Source organism: Macrobrachium nipponense, chromosome 27 (assembly GCF_015104395.2).
Source record: "Macrobrachium nipponense isolate FS-2020 chromosome 27, ASM1510439v2, whole genome shotgun sequence".
Lineage (NCBI taxonomy): Eukaryota > Metazoa > Arthropoda > Malacostraca > Decapoda > Palaemonidae > Macrobrachium > Macrobrachium nipponense.
Genome location: NC_087216.1, coordinates 66952159 through 66969658, shown reverse-complemented (window position 1 = coordinate 66969658; position 17500 = coordinate 66952159). Strand labels below are relative to the sequence as shown.

At 34.7% G+C, this 17500-nt stretch overlaps 1 protein-coding gene across 1 annotated transcript in view; it reads right to left on the bottom strand.

Moving 5' to 3' along the window:
* Nucleotides 1-17500, bottom strand: part of LOC135200711 (uncharacterized) — a 125708-nt gene that overhangs the window by 87716 nt on the left and 20492 nt on the right. The gene's annotated exons all lie outside the window — the stretch shown is intronic.

The following is a 17500-nucleotide window of genomic DNA, read 5'->3' as shown; positions in this document are numbered from 1 at the left end:
CCTCTTTGATGTCATTGATGTTTACCCTATAGTATTCTTTTCCAAATGATAAGTCATATGTATACAGAAAATTTGTAAAGTAACTAAGTCTACGGGCATAGCCAGCCCCGTTTCACTGGCAGAACCAGCTCTTTCAGGGAATCCCTTCTCACCCTTCGGACGGGGGGAAGTAGAATATTTTGGACGGCCTCCCGAACTAGGTCTCGATCTTCCCGGGATGGAAACCCACCTCCGTCCCGAATCTCAGTCCCGTCAGACCGGAGGCGGTCTTTCGGGCACCCATACCAATCATACATACATACATACACATTGCCAAATATATATATATAAATATATATATATATATATATATATATATATATATATATATATATATATATATATATATATATATATATATATATATATGGTTAAGAAATTATGAACTTTATCTTGGTTACATGACTTTATGTACTACCTACCAGGTGCTTTATGCTTTTGAAGATGAGGAAATTTTATACAGAGAATATTTATATTCCATGAAATTTATGTTTTCCTTTTCATTTTAATTTATGCATCGTTATAATTGTGATTTCTTTTTTATTTTAGTATTTTTCTTGTGTGTACCTATAATCTGGTTAGTTTTTGTTTGTGTGTGTAAACTTCCACCTTTTGGTAGTTTTTTTTGTGTAGGCTTTAAATTGTTCGCCGTTTTTTGTGAATGCTTCCGATCGTATCAGTTTTGTGTCAAGCTACGACAGTTAGTGTGTTTCTTTTGTAAACTTCTTCCCATTAGTAGATGTTCTGTAAGCTCCCAACCATTAGTTGTTTTTCATGCAAGCTTCCAACCGTTGGTAGTTTTTTTATGTAAGGTGCCAACCAGTGGTAGTTTTTTTTATATAAGCTCCCAACCATAGCTAGTTTTTTTTTCAGTATGCATCCAGCCATTGGTAGTTTTGGTGTAAACTCCCAACTGGTGTAATTTTCTGTGTAAGATTCCAACCTTAGCAGATTTTGCGTAAAGCTCAAACCATCGGTATTGTTTGTGTAAACTGTTAACCGCTGGTATTATTTCTTGTTTTTAACTTCCAAGTGTAAGGTAGCTTTTTATGAAACCTGAACTGGCTTGGTCGAAAATGAGTATCTAGTAGTTTTCCAACCTAATTTAAACTCCTTCATCTCCCACAGGAAGTCCATTTGATTATCTTCTCATCAAAGTTTTTTTGCACAAAGATGAGATGAAATATTTATGAAAAGAAAAAAAAATAGACTAAATTATGATTCTCGTTGAAAAGTCTGATAGATTACAAATCAAAGTCGATCCTTCAAACTAGAGATGAACCGAGTCGACGGTCATTTAAGTCGACAACCATCTCATGATTCAGGTTGAAAAGTCTCGAGTGCATTTTCCGCTTAAATTACTTAAAATGCAACTCTTCATAAAGCACATTTCCTTATTAAACGGTACGTTATTTTCTCTGTCTTTACTTTCGAATAGAAAAGATGTTAATCGCTTTCGTTTCGAGTCCAAAAAAAAATCTTTTTTCTTCTTCTTCTTCTTCACGAAAGGCGCATCGCTTTGGGTTCCACTTCCTTCTGCTGACAGAGACTCCTCAAGTGAAACTGTTCCTACTGAACTTTCCTATCTTCTTCTACCCTCATTCTGTTCGCCTCTCCTATGCTTCCCCTCACCTCATGCAATGTTCCCCATTGAGTAGAGCCCGCCCCCAAAGCCACCACTCCCCCCCACCCCCCCCCCCCCACCCCCCCCCCCCCCCCCCCCCCCCCCCCCCCCCCCCCCCCCCCCCCCCCCCCCCCCCCCCCCCCCCCCCCCCCCCCCCCCCCCCCCCCCCCCCCCCCCCCCCCCCCCCCCCCACCCCCTCCTTCACTCAGTGGTCCTTCCAAACTTTTCCTCTCAACATTATCCGATCTTGCTCTCACGAATAATATAGAATTCCACGCAACGATGCATTATTTTCAGACGCTAAATGATGGTCTACTAAAGAAATTTAAATATAATATATATATATATATATATATATATATATATATATATATATATGTATATATATATATAATATAAATATAAATATATGTATATATATATATATATATATAGTATATATATATATATATATATATATATATATATATATATATATATATATATATATATATACGTATATACTTGTAGAGATATATATAGATAGATGTGTATAGTATATATATAATAATATATATATGTATTTTATATATACACATATATATATATATATATATATATATATATTATATATATATATATATATATATATATATATATATATATATATATATATATATATATATATAGTATATATATATATATATATATATATATATAGTATATATATATATATATATATATATATATATATATATATATATATATATATATATATATATATATATATATATATATATATATATATATATATGTATATATATATATATATATATATATATATATATATATTATATATATATATATAAGTATATATATATATATATATATATATATATATATATATATATATATATATATATATATATATATAGGTATAGATAGATATAGATATGTGCATATATATAATTTATATATATTATATATATATATATATATATATATATAATATATTATATCAATATATATATATATATCATATTCAGTTGTATTCCACATAGGAAAATGAAAAAAGGTATATCTCAGAAAATGCCCAACAGTTTCGTCCTCCAATGGAAGAGGTCCATTGGAGGACGAAAAACTGTTGGGCATTTTCTGAGATATACCTTTTTTCATTTTCCTATGTGGAATACAACTGAATTACTATATCTTCGTGCCTAAGAAAGATTACCAGTACTATATATATATATAATAATATATATATATATATATATATATATATATATATATATATATATATATATTATATATGCACATGCATAAATATGCATAGCGTATTTGGATACTTTCCATTCCTTATTGTCTGACTGATATCATAATTCGTGGGTAAGTACTAACAAATTTCTATAAAATCAGGTCAACCAAGCAAAGGGCACTTAGAATGAGAGAGAGAGAGGTTAGGAATGTGAGGTCAATGACATTTAAATATTTGTTTTTTTTATTTATTTGGATAAGTAATCTTTTCCGATTAATTACTGCGTTCTTCATTTCCAAGAAAGACACAGTCTTTTATGAGGCAAAATATGAAAAAAGGAACTTTTCAGAAAATGGCCACAATCTTCATGATCGTCCTACGCAATCTGCAGATTTGTGGAAAGTAAATTTTCCAAAAGAATGCAAAGACAATTTTCATGTCACCTTCAGTAAAACGTGTCACCTCAACAACAAATGTCTTCGGTTATCTTATGGAAGATCTCTGTGTCTCTGCATATATATATATATATATATATATATATATATATAATATATATATATATATATATATATATATATATATATGTGAGTGTGTGTGTCGTGTGTGTGTCGTGTGTGTGTGTGCGTGTGTGTGTGTGTATGTATGTAGTATATACATGTGTATAAAGATATATGAACAATTGATTTTTATTAAATAACAGCGTACATTTTTTACAAATATGCATATTAAAGTAAGATTTTTAGCACTTACTTTTATTTCTGGATGCTTCACTTATATAATTAGAATAAATGTAACAAGACACTTTTATATCCCAGACAAAACTGAATTACGAGAAATCTTATTATCTAAAGAAAAGGTGTAAGTGAACTTGGAAGTGACACTTCAAAAGGGTTTTATTTCTTCGATAAAATCATATAACATCCAGATTGACGCGTCGACCGTTTATTGTCAAATCATCAGTAACCTTTATTTACAGCCAACCCCATTCTGATGAAAGAGGCATTTTATAGTACAAAATTAAAGAGTGCCAGTTATCTCCTCTCTCTCTCTCATCTCTCTCTCTCTCTCGTCTCTCTCTCTCTCTCTCTCTCCTCTCTCTCTCTCTCTCTCTCTCTTATCTCTGCATAACAAGCCTGTTTAAATTGATCATCGACCACGTATTACTCCGGTAGCAATCCTAGAATGGCAAGAATATATCTCTGCAATAATATCTGAGCTGGTGAGTATTGATATATTATAAGATTATTACATTCTTGTATAGCCGATATGAAGGTCCTTATTACTTATGTACGTATGTGTATATATATATATATATATATATATATATATATATAGTATATATATATATATATATATATATATATATATACATGAATCACACAAACTGTAACAGCTAAAGTATAACAATGTCTTGACCCCTCCCATAGAAGGAGAAGAAAGCTAACCATTACCTCAAGATCCTGGCTAGGTCGTCAATCAACACCATCATCGTATTCTAATAAATGTGCTCGTATCTATCATCTCTCCAGTCTTACCGTAAGTATCTTGATAAATAAATGTATCAATAAAATAAAGTGCAATGATGTATCGAATGGAGATCATTTTTGCTTTAGGTAATCATCGAATGAGAAGACATCTCATAATGTCTGTTTATTTGTTTGTGTGTTCGTATACGGAATACAATATATTAATACTATAAAGCCTGAAAACACAACCCATGCCATAATTATCAATAATATTCTATAACGGGTAACTCAACATTCCTGTGTCCTTTCGTTGTCTCCCTTACAAAATGAGTGTTCTAGTAATTGTCACACGTCAGACAATTGTCTGAAGCCCCGAGGGAATATTTCATTCATAAACACCACTCATTAAGGCATGTTTACTATTCATACTGCATATACACATCCAGTTATATATTTTTTTTCATTCTCGCGTAATGTGGCTTTGACGTTTATAATGACATTATAACATTTGCAATTTATGAAGCGAGCACGGCCTTTGCATTTTAATAATAAAATTATTCCATTGATGGTATTTTGTCTCCACAGTCAGATCTATTTTCGTTATTTCTTCAGCAATTAGAATCTTCTGATTCACGAGGCTCCTCATGACGTCATTGAGTAAGGAAGGTACGTGAAATCGGTAGTTGCTTATGCTATCTGACAATGGGTGGGGGCTGCTTAATAATAATAATCTAATAATACCATGGGTCACTAAATTGGCGAAAAAATCCACAATTGTGTAGATGTAAATATATATTGAAAATGTATATACAAAACGATTTAGGAGATTCGAGAAGCAGGTTCTCGAAAGTTCTCGTTTTGTGTATATTCTAAATATACATCTACACCCAAACCATTGTAGATATCCTCACCAATAATAATAATAATAATAATGTTCTATAGCAAAAAGCAAGTGTAATTACTACTACAAATATTGCCATTATCGCGAGCATTACTTACCAGAATAACCTTAAAAGTATCGTTAGGAATAACAACTGAAACATAATTCCGTCAAAACTGTTCGTTTCGTTGCTAATCACGAAATTATTTTCAGCTTTCAATCTCGATTATTTCCTTCTCTGATTGATTATGGTGATTACAATCAAGATGGTGGTTATGTAACATTACATGACGTGCTAAAAAAATTATTTTTGTTTGGTATTTTAAATATGTATAGATCATTTCATGATTATAGAAGCATGGGCAATATCCTGTCACATTTCATCAGATTTTCCTTAGTGACGTCACTGATACGTCATTGTTACGTCATAATTTCTACCAACTAACAGAGCCTTGCTATGATTTGAAAGTGAAGTTTTAGAGTTTTCTTGTGAAATGGCATCTTGTTATTGCGATCGTCAAAACGATGATAACCAACTGGACTGCTCTTCATGTAACAGGAAGTACATCGGAAATGTGAGGGAATATCTATGGAAGACTACAGAAAGGTAGAGAAGTCAAATTTCTATTGGATGTAAGGGTCTTAAATTCTACTGTAGAAGATGTGAGCCCAATTTTTTCGGAGTCAGTACTTGAATGAGCTTGGCCGAAAAATGGAAACGTTAGAATTAATGGCAAGAGATATGTTTGCTTCATTAGAAAAAACAAATAATTGAACTGAAGACGGAAAATCAATTTCTTAGGCTGGGGGTTACTGGTGAGCTACCCGTAAAGGATTTGAAACCAAGTTATTCTGACGTGGTGAAAGAGAGAAATTTGATTTTGATTGCTGATGAAGATGAGAATGAAGCTACCACAATGGAAGAGAAGAAAGGTGTATTAACAAAAGTTCTTGGGAATATTCAAATAAGTAACGTAAAGCCTACGAAAAAAGGTTCACTGGTCGTTGACTTTCCAGACAAGAAAACAAGAGAAAATGCTAAACGAACTCTGGACCAGACAGCTGATGACCATAAATTATGTTCAACTGTACTTCAGAAGATGTCGCCTAAAATCACCGTTGCCAATGTTAGTATCAAGAACAGATGGATGACGTCTTGCCTGCGATTTTGAAGAAGAATAACATATTTCAAGGTATTAATGTAAGTCCAGATGATATGAAAACTAGTATCAACTAGAGAAGCTAAAGATGGTAAATCGTATAATTATACTTTTAAATGTACACCTATCATTAGACGCAGGATATACGAAAATGGAGATATACTTTTCACCAACTTTGGTCGACATAAGGTATGGGATAGTTATCATGTTATAATATGTAACTACTGTCAAGGGATATGGTCATTTTGAGTCCAAAATGTAGAGTCAAGGCTTCGAATGGATCTCGGATATGTGGACGTTGTAACGGAGCTGATCATGAGACAAGGCATTGTCAGTCTGAAAGTTTGAAATGTCATCATTGTGCGCGAATGAACCTCTCCGATAATCACATGCTGTTTTTGACTGGAATTGTCCATCGAATGTTGCTGAGAGGAAGCGAATTGCCCAACAGACTGATCATGGATTCCAGTAATAGAAGAATAAAATGTGCCTACTGAATGCGCAGTCAGTACGCAACTAAGACAAACAGAATTAAGAGAATTAATCTGTGAACAAGGAATAGATGTGTTCGCTGTAACAGAAACATGGCTAAGTGCTACTGATAATTTGAAAATTAATGAACTATTGCCGGACACTCATAAACTTTTCACACACCAACGTAATTTTGGTCAGGGAGGTGGGGTTGGCATTGTTTTATCCAAAACATTTACAAACGTTAGAACTAGGGTTGTTGGAGTGTTTGTGAGTTTTGAGTATTTAGCCTTGGAGTTTAAGGCCTATAATGTACAGTTTTTATTTTTAGTAGTATATCGTCCTCCGCAGCTAAGCAAGGCTACGTTTATAGAAGACTTTTCTGTATTCTTGGATTGTTTTGAAAATGAAAAATGTAATGTATATATGTGGAGATTTTAATATGTGGTTAGAGGATTATAGAGATACAAATGTAAAGAAGTTCATTGATATAATGAACAATATGAATTTTGTTAATAAGGTGAATGTATTTACCTCTAGGTCAGATCATATTTTAGATTCTGTGTTTTGTTTTACGGGTGATAATTACTTTATGAATTTGATAGTGGAGCCAGATTTTTCTATCTCTTTTTACCACAGGCTTATTATGTTTGATATTTCAGTCTTATTACCAAGTAAACTTAGGACTAAAATAACATTTAGGAACAACGGTTATTAGACTGTACTGTACTAATAGATGTGGGTTAGTTTATGTTATTGAGGAAAAATATAATGAAACCCATGTGGATGTACTGACTTGAATAGTAGCAGAAATATTTCTGTAGGTGAATGTGTAGTCCTGTCTTGTTGCTTTGTATTTTTCTGTATTTTCCAAAGAATATGATAAAATGTGCCCTGTGGTAGAGAAAGATATTGTCATAAAAGACAGCTCCCCATGGTTCAATGCTGCAATTAGGGAAGCTAGGAAAAAACGGAGGTTGGCAGAGTCACGTTGGCATAAGCATAAAAACAAAGAGAAATCGAATGTTAATGTGAAGCTAGGAATGAGGTAAATAGATTATTAAGAGATGTAAAGAAGACATATATAATGAAAAGTAACTGAGGTTGGGTCCAATGTCAAAAGGCTGTATTCTGTGTTCGATGAACTTTTAGGGAAAATTAAGAGGCATGTTTTACCAGACGGGAGGTCTGAGCTTGAATTGGCAAATGAATTTGCTGACTGGAATTCTTGAGTCAAAGGTTGCCTGTTTACTTTGTAACTTCACAACTGATGTTTCTTGCCCCTATCCTTACTTTCCTGATTTTCCTTTCTCAAAGTTTTTGCAGTTTAGGCCAATTTCACTCGATGCTTACAAAACTATGTTCATTGGTTCTGGCCGCTCCTATTGCAGTAACGATCCTTTTCCAATAAATGAGGTCATCGACGCCCCAAACATAGATAGGTTACTGCAATTGCAGCTTCGAATAGTCAACTTGAGTATTACTAAGAGCTTAGTCCCGTCCTCTGAAAAAGTTGCTATCATTAAACCATCTCTTAAAGGATCCCTAGATCATCAAGAATTGAAATCTTACAGACCAATTTCTAACTTGTCTTTTTGTCAAAAATGATCGAAGACTTCCGTTTTAGATCAACTCAGTCAGCACTTAAAAGTAATTGGAGCTATTCCTGAAGATCAGTCGGCTTATCGGAAATTCCATTCTACTGAAACAGCTCTTTGTGCCGTAATTAATGACTTGTTAGGTTTCTCCGATGATGGTAAATGTAGCTTGCTTATTCTCCTAGATCTTAGCGCTGCTTTTGATACAGTGGTTCATGAAGTGTTAATAGAGGATATGACTGCTATTGGGAATCGATGGATGCTCTTAAATGGTTTAATAACTATTTATCGAATAGATCTTTCAAGGTGAAGGTTAAAGATAGATATTCTGAAAGTAGAAAGCTCACCACGGGTGTTCCGCAAGGAAGCGTACTTGGCCCGGTTCTTTTTAGTATTTATACAATCGAGTTGTCTTGGATATTTAAATTACATGGCGTTCAATGTAAATTTTTTTGCCATGATGACACCCAGTTCTATTTAATAGTAGATGACATTATTGAAGATCAAGCTGTTATTGATAGACTTATGGCAGATGTTTCGAAATGGATGCAAAAGAAAAAGCTGAAACTAAATGAAAATAAAACTGAATGTATCCTAAATTGGCACTAAATATAACTTAAGAAGGTTTGATAACGTTAATAGCATCTCCATCAATAAGGAAAATATTTTGTTAACTGATAAAGTCAGAGATCTCGGGGTAGTAGGTTGATTGGTTCTTTGACATTTGATGAACATATTAACAATGTGGTTAGGACCGCAAATTATCATCTGAGGAATATCGCATCCATTAGAAAATATCTTAACGAAGATGCCACTAATTTGCTAATTAATAGTTTGGTAGTTAGCAGAGTAGACTATTGTAACTCGTTGTATTACAATTTACCTAATTATCGTCTTAAGAAACTTCAAATGATTTTGAATAGAGCTGCTAGACTAATTGTTGGTATATCCCCGCGAGAACATATTACTCCAACCTTAATTAAATTACACTGGTTACCAGTCAAAGCAAGGATTATTTTTAAACTTTGCGTCTTAACATATCAAGCTATTAATACGGGAGCAGCCATTGTATCTTAAAGGTTGCCTGAAAAGATACGTAGTAGGGCCCGGTGTTCATACACGCCTTTCCTGTGATGATTTCAGACTTGATGAGCCTCGTGCAACGACCACTCTTGGTACGAGAAATTTTAAGCACTGCGCTCCTAGATTGTATAATCAACTTCCGGCATCAGTTAAGTGTGCTGGAAATATCTTTCAGTTCAAAAAGCTATTGAAAGCCCATTTATTTTCACTCAGCTATAACACTGAGACAAATGCAATTAACCCGCTTTACATTACATAGACTTTTAAAGTTTTAACTATAATATAAGTGATTTGGAAATCCCGTCTTGAACGCTTAATAGCGAAAGCAGGGATACTTGATAAACCGTCAGACATAGACATAGACATAGAACAAGAAAAAAATTAGGAATTAAATGGATAACAATAGTAAGAAGAAATATGATAAAAGGACAAAGACAATTATTTTCACAGAAGTAGAAATGTAACGACAATATGAAATTAATAATGGAAGTAAAATTCAAAATCAAGTTCTTTTGTCGAATGTTATTCCGCATGTAATTTAAACAAAAAATATCGACTATATATATAAAAATAAATATAGTTTATTTAACAGTTTCTTATTACTCGTGATATTGCGGGAAATCACATACTTCAACAATAATGAAATGGAACATGAAAATTCAAGTTACAAAAAACATTTAAAATGACATTTCGTTCCTGATTCTTGCGATTTCCCCGAGGAATTTAGGCAGCAGTTTTAAGTACTTCGTTGTGTACACACACACTCAAAATACAATTTCGCCCACGTGGTAAATTGTTTTCAAATAAATAGCTGGTTTTTCCAGAAATTTTTATGGTTGGTTATATGTGTGTACGTACACACACACACACACACACACACACACATATATATATATATATATATATATATATATATATATATATAGTATATATATTATATATATATATATATATATATAATATATATATAATATATATATATATATATATATATATATATATATATATATATATATATATATATACATATATATATATATATATATATATATATATATATATATATATATATATATATATATATATATATATATATATATATATATAAGTCATATCACATTACCGTGATTCATATACATACGTCGAGCTACAATGTCCTTTAATATCTAATTCGCTCTACCTCGGAATTAATATATTTTCTTATATACTTAACCGAAGGGAATTTTTTACACGATAATAGATTTGCCTGGTCACCGGGCCCGGCGCCGAACCGAAGGAAGGACATTCAAAAATCAATCCAGGAAACGTTCACGTGAAGACTTTTACCAACCCCACCACCATCGTGGTAAGAAATTCCCCTTCGGTTAAGCATATATGAAAATATATTAATTCCGAGGTAGAGCGAATTAGATATTAAAGGACATTGTAGCTCGATGTACACACACACACACACACACACACACACACACACACACACACACACATATATATATATATATATATATAATATATATATATATATATATATATATATATATATATATATATATATATATATGTGTGTGTGTGTGTGTGTGTGTGTGTGTGTGTACGTATTCTTTTTTGTAGGCAAGGGAAAACATTTTTAATAGTAAAACTATCATGCAATTATGAAATAAATCGTCTGCATATAATGATGATATTGTCAATTTATATCATATTTCAACGAACGAGTCTTTTTACCTTCATTTAACGCTGAACTTTTAGGTTAATAACAGTGAGTAAGAAAAACAATACGTTTTTTTTCTTTTTTTTTTTACGCTTCATCACTTTAAAGGAACTGCCATTCAAAGTCACACAACAAATCGGGTACAGGAATCCCCACTTTGCTTTCATATGTTTTTAAGCGGAAAATCTCGTAAAAAAAGAAAAAAAATGGTGCACGAACGAAATAAAAAATTTTCTCTTTCCCCTGGAAGCGGCATTCGTTAAAATAGTCAATTTTTCAATTAAATTTCCAGTGTCGACGAAAAGAGCAACTGCTGCATTTGATTTCTTTGTATGTGATATCGTCCCCCACCCCCCACCTCCTTTTCTTTTATTTATTTATTTGTTTTTTTTTTTCAGCAGGTGTGTTTACTGTTCCTGTAAAGTAGAAGGGTTTGTGAATAGACGGTGATGTCACGTCTGAGCTTTGCCTTTGCTTTTTGCCCTTTTGAGAGTTGCATCAGAGTTGTTTTACATAGATTGTAGAAGGAAGAATTCATTTGCGAAATACGCTGAATTCAGGTTTGTCCAGCTAGTTTGGTGATGCGGGTTGCTGAACAAGTAGTGAAGTGAAGGCAGGTTTCATTGAGTTGTTCCCTTGGGGGCCACGAAGACACGAGCTAGCGCCTCAGTGGCGTGATCGGTATGGCCTTGGCCTGCCACCTCGGTGGAAGCGAGTTCAATTCTCTGGTATTCCACTGAGGGGTCAGAGATGTGTTATCTGGTGATAGAAGTTCACTCTCGACGTGGTTCGGAAGTCACGGAAAGCGGTTGGTCCCGTTGCTGAACCAACCACTGGTTCCATGCAACGTAAAAACACCATACAAACAAACAAACAAACAAACGAGTACACGAGCCATATCTGCGTGTGTGGCGGGGACATGTGGCTTCCCTGAGGTTTCCATTGTTTGTAAGCTGTGGCGGGGATCAGCGACAGCTCGCCACAGTCGCTTGCCACGGATGCTCGTGTGCTCGACTTAGCTTATAAACAATGGTAACCTATGGGAAGCCACACATCCCCGCCACACACCGACGCCACTCTGTGGCGCCACAGAGTGGTCGTCTACTCCTGGCCTGAATCATCAAAGGAATTGCTAGACTTAGTTAAACCGACGTATAATGCTTTCATCATATCAAAGGTTCATCACTTTCAGTAAAATGATGCTTCCCGACGGAAATGTTACCTTGAAAAACAAATGCTTCAACAGAATCCGGAACATGATTAGCCACCATCAGTAGAACTGGAGCTTCGTGTCATCTCTTGCAAAATAAACATCGATAATGAAAACTGTCACGAAATGGACCTCTCAACCCATTTTTCCTTGTTCATTTATTTCTTCAGATGACGAAGACCTCCCAACGCTAACTGCAAAATATATTAGGATTAACCTTCTTAACCTTCTGAGAGCACTACTTGTTTTTTTTCCTTTTCCTCTATCTGTCTTATATTCGTTTTCATAAATTATGAAACTTGGAGAAACAAAGACCTTAAGGGCGGAAATGACCAATAATAATATGTATTGGTTACTTCTGTAATGGTTGGCGTGGATTTGAATTCGTTATTTATTCGTTTATTTACTTGCTAGTAGTTTCTTTATTATAATCGGTATTATTAATGGTTAAACTAAGCACTGGAAGGTGTTTCTTTTAGAATATCAAACACAATCTCGATAAAGATAAAGGGAAGCGTGTATTCAAAATGGCAAAGTGATAAATGTTGACTCTTTGAAAGGTCTGTGTTTGGTGATTTGGCCTGGCTTCGTCAACTGGATTGCCATCATTCAGTTTATCAAGTCATTTCAAATTTGAGGAACTTCTGTAGTTCAGTGTTTTGGGGAACGTCAACTTGATACATTGTTAATCGAGTGACAGTTTTTTATTAATTATGCGATAGTCAAAGCATAATAGGTAAAGGAATAATCTTTTATAAAATTGATTATCAAAGAGGCATAACCCCAATTTACTGAACATTCTGAAAAAAAAACTGGTTCTGAATAAAACTTTCAATGAATAAATTACAAACATCATTTTAGCGATCAACAGAAATAGGTTACTTCCATTTTTTTTTTTTTTTTTTTTTTTGTCTAATGGGGTCATATTGACGATCAGCTCGTTAAACGATTTACCTCACAAACTTTTATACGATTTTTCATCGTTCATTTTCTGCGCGTGAAACTCCCATAGGAAATTCTTCCTCCAAGATGTCTTCTTCCTTGTGAGTTCTCTTTGCTTCCATCTTTTGCACCGAATTTTTAGGCCTTTGTCGATCTCCGAATTGACTGCTCGATTTTTCCTTTCCGATTCAGATAATGTTCGCGAATAAACGTGGTCAACTTCTCTTGAAAATTGTCGAATATTATTGCCCCTGGGAACTCGTTACTCTTCTCGTTTTGCTTCATAAAAATAGGTTATGTGTCTTAGTGAATACTAAGAAGTCATATTACATACTTTCACCAGCACACACTATGAACACTTTCTTTTAGACTGTTTTGTATTACGTACTTTTTCATCTTATATACATGAGTTTAACTTTCCTATTTTATTGAATGAAACATCTGTGCATTTAGTTTTAATTTCAATAGAAATAAATTATAACTTAATGACATAATTATCATTTATGAAATTTGTATTTTTTAGATGCCACAATTAAAAGTTTGCCTTCATTTTCCTTTTGGATGGTGTTTCGTATTCACTTCCTGGTTTTCTTTTATATTATATTTCAACTTCCTCATTGTTAAACTAGAAGTGTTTCCGTGAAAAAAGTGGGAAATGTCTTTCTTAATTGGACTATAGTTTCTTCTTTCGTGTTTTTGGTAATAAATAACTTACCCCATTTCATAATTCCCTTTGTCATTTTCAGGCGAACTTCAAATTAAAAATAAATGCCACTTAGTTTTGAAACTGACAAAAACGTCCTTATATTATTTATAACTTAAACACTAAATGAATAACTTCAAAAATAACTTTAATGTTAACCCATTTCTTGTATGAACTAAGAAGACTCGTATCCTTTTACCTCCAAGAATCTGGGTTGGATAAACTTCCAGAGTGAAACGTTTGCCTTCCTCTTCTTCCTCGACCCTCCCCCAGTTCCCCCTTTCCCTCCTCATCTCATTCCCCCCACCCCAAACACATCGTATCTTTTCGACGTTCTTAGAGTTGTTCTAGAATCGAAGGTCTGGGCACAAAAGGCTTGGGACGCTTTCTTCGAAAGGAGAGAAGCATCGTGCTATGGAAAGTAACTTGACTTCGAGTTGTTATAAATGGCTGCTGTTGACAGTAATGCCCACAGCCTCCAGAGGAAAGGTTCCTATGGTACAGGTGCTTAGTTAAGGTGCTACGATCCCTTTTATAGGTTTGTCTATTCCTTTTTGGAGAGTTATATAATACGTTCGAAGTGATCACAACTGACCGCGGTGACTGTTTAAATATTTCTTGACTGCTTACTAGAAAGGTTAAAAATTTTGAACTGTTGTCGAGTGTCCTTTTCCCTGTTATTCTGTAAACAGGTTTAGTCTTGTAATTTATTCTGGGTGAGTCGGCCAAGATTCCCTGCTTTCTGTGTTGACATCACTCCGATGGGTTGTGAAACTGTAACCCGAGTTTCTCTTGTAAATGTATTCTCTGTTACTTTCTGACTTTGTCTCATACTTTTCAATTTCTTTTATATATCCTCAATCTGATATTTCTCTATTCTTTTCTACTTTAAATATTTCAAGTTTAATGTTTCGTCCAGTTTTCTCCCATATTTCAAGATTGAATCTAATTTCAACTTCTTATTGCTTCTTGTCTAACACTCCATTTATCCGAGTTCATCTTGGAGATCCTCACGGTGCTTTGAATTATCATAATTTTAATGAAGGAAAGATATTTTGTCACTTGTTTTATATACTGCAAGAGCCAGAAGGAAATATTAAAGGGGATGAGTACCAAACGCTTTCGTGTATTTTAATAATAGTACATTGCTCAGGGGTACAGAAGAAAATTTTTTTATGTATCCTGAAGAAGTTCATATATATTACATGCACGAAAGCGCTTTTGCTTCTTTTCCTTGTTAAGATTTCCTCCTGGCTCTTACAAGTACATTTAGTCACGTGATCCTTGTAACGGTATAGCATTTTTTATATGAATCGGGATATTCAGGTATTTCAGTTTTTGTATTACATTTATATTAAATTACCCCACATTTTTCCCCATCTTCCATTTGATGTTCCTATTAAACCACATATTTGCACAGGGTCATTCTTTATGGATACATACTGTTGACTCTGTCTGATCCGTGTGCATGTATATTAATAATAATAATAATAATAAATAATAATAATAATAATAATAATAATAATAATAATAGCATTTTCCGGAGATTCCCGAAAGCTGCCTTTCTCATCGATGCTACTTTCCTAAAATTCGATTCAAAACACTAAGATAGATACCGCTAAGTGAACCCAGGGTTGGCTAGAGTTACGCCGTGAGGTTCCATACAAAAGGGATCTGTATCCAGGAATTGCGCCTTACAAAGTTTAACGATGAAAATTGTGTAGCATTTAGATCCACAATGCATTGTTATACAAATATTCATATTTTTCATTTACGGAGAATAACAATTATGCTTCTCCCAGTTCTGCACCTCCCAGGAGCGTCGGATTTGTTAAACTTCGGACCACCGCCATCGCGTTGCCCTGAAACATTGCTTCAATTTTTCCTCCTCCTCCTGCCGCCCGACCCCCCCCCTCTCCCAGACCTATCCAACACAGCTTTCCCCCCCCCCCCCCCCCCCCCCCCCCCCCCCCCCCCCTTCCCCCCCCCCCCACCCCCCCCCCCCCCCCCCCCCCCCCCCCCCCCCCCCCCCAACCCCCGCCCATCCACCACCACAGGTCAAGACCTTACTCAGAATTCCATTCAAAGTTTGTCTTTCATCATTCCTCGAGTTTTATGCATCGAAAGTTCCGCCAGAAAATACACCAGAAGCTTTCTTCGAAAGCGAGAAGATATCACAACGGTCAATTTCTTGCTACCGGTTTCGTTACTATGACGATGTTTGTCTCGGTTCAATTGCCTCCAACGGAGGAAGTTTCCTACACTTTAGATGCTCAGTCAATCTGGTGGACGTTCGAATGGTTAAATATATTTTCTTCTTGTTTTCTCCCTTGTTTGTCTTTCCGTTTTCTTTGAATACTGTGACACTTATTTGGTTTCAGACAAACTAATGCGTCAGGTTAACTTTCACTTTCGAACCTATATTCGTATATCAAAAAGGAGATTCTTTTCGGAGAAATGATCTCAAAAAGTGATGCCTAAAGAAATAAAATATGATAGAAAAATGATTGTCCCAGCATTTGATGAAGCACAAAATTCCTTATTTTTATCACTAATTCGTTGGTCATCCCGCCACTCCAGGGACTCTCGGAATCATTTCCAACCTCTTCCTGCCATCACAGCCCAATAAGAAGGCCTGGTGCAAGTCTCTTTACCTTCTGCCCTAGTTCTTCCTTCGTCTGTGTTTGAGGTGCTATGAGGCGACACCTTTCCAACCCCAGTTTTGAGAGGATATTCATTAATCCCTCTGATGTGAATTTAATATCAAGTTGACAAAAGGCAGAATACAAGTTGACCCTTACCTAAGCAATATAGGTTGAACTTCCGTTCTTAAATGGTCACCAAGTCAATTCAGACGAAATGGGAAAGGAAACATGAAGATGAAAACGACTCCCACAAACTTGCTCTTTGCGAACAAGTGGGACTTGACCCTTATGATGACCTGTTCCATTTACTATTAAGATCATCTGAGTTCGTCTTTCATTTCTCTCCCCAACTATTAAGATAAACCGAGGGTATTCACCCTAGAAGCTCTACAGTCTACAAAATGAAGCGACAATAATGGGAAGTTTAGAGGAGTATTGGCGTATAAGAGATTGATGCAAGACCTTGTGTTGTCAGCACGAATAGAACCAGAAAAAGAACGTTTTCCATATTTCATGGTGGGAATAAGACACGCAAATACACACATCTTTTTACACGTAGATAAACGTGTAAGCAAGCACACACGTACATGTAATTCTACTGCTTCCTTCAACATACGCGTATCTGTCATATATTTTAACTGGATTTGGCATTTCTGGTAAAACATCTGAATCGATAGATATGTGACGTTGAGCCTCTGACTTGGAGTTTGCTTTGGTGCAACATTTCCCTAACCTAA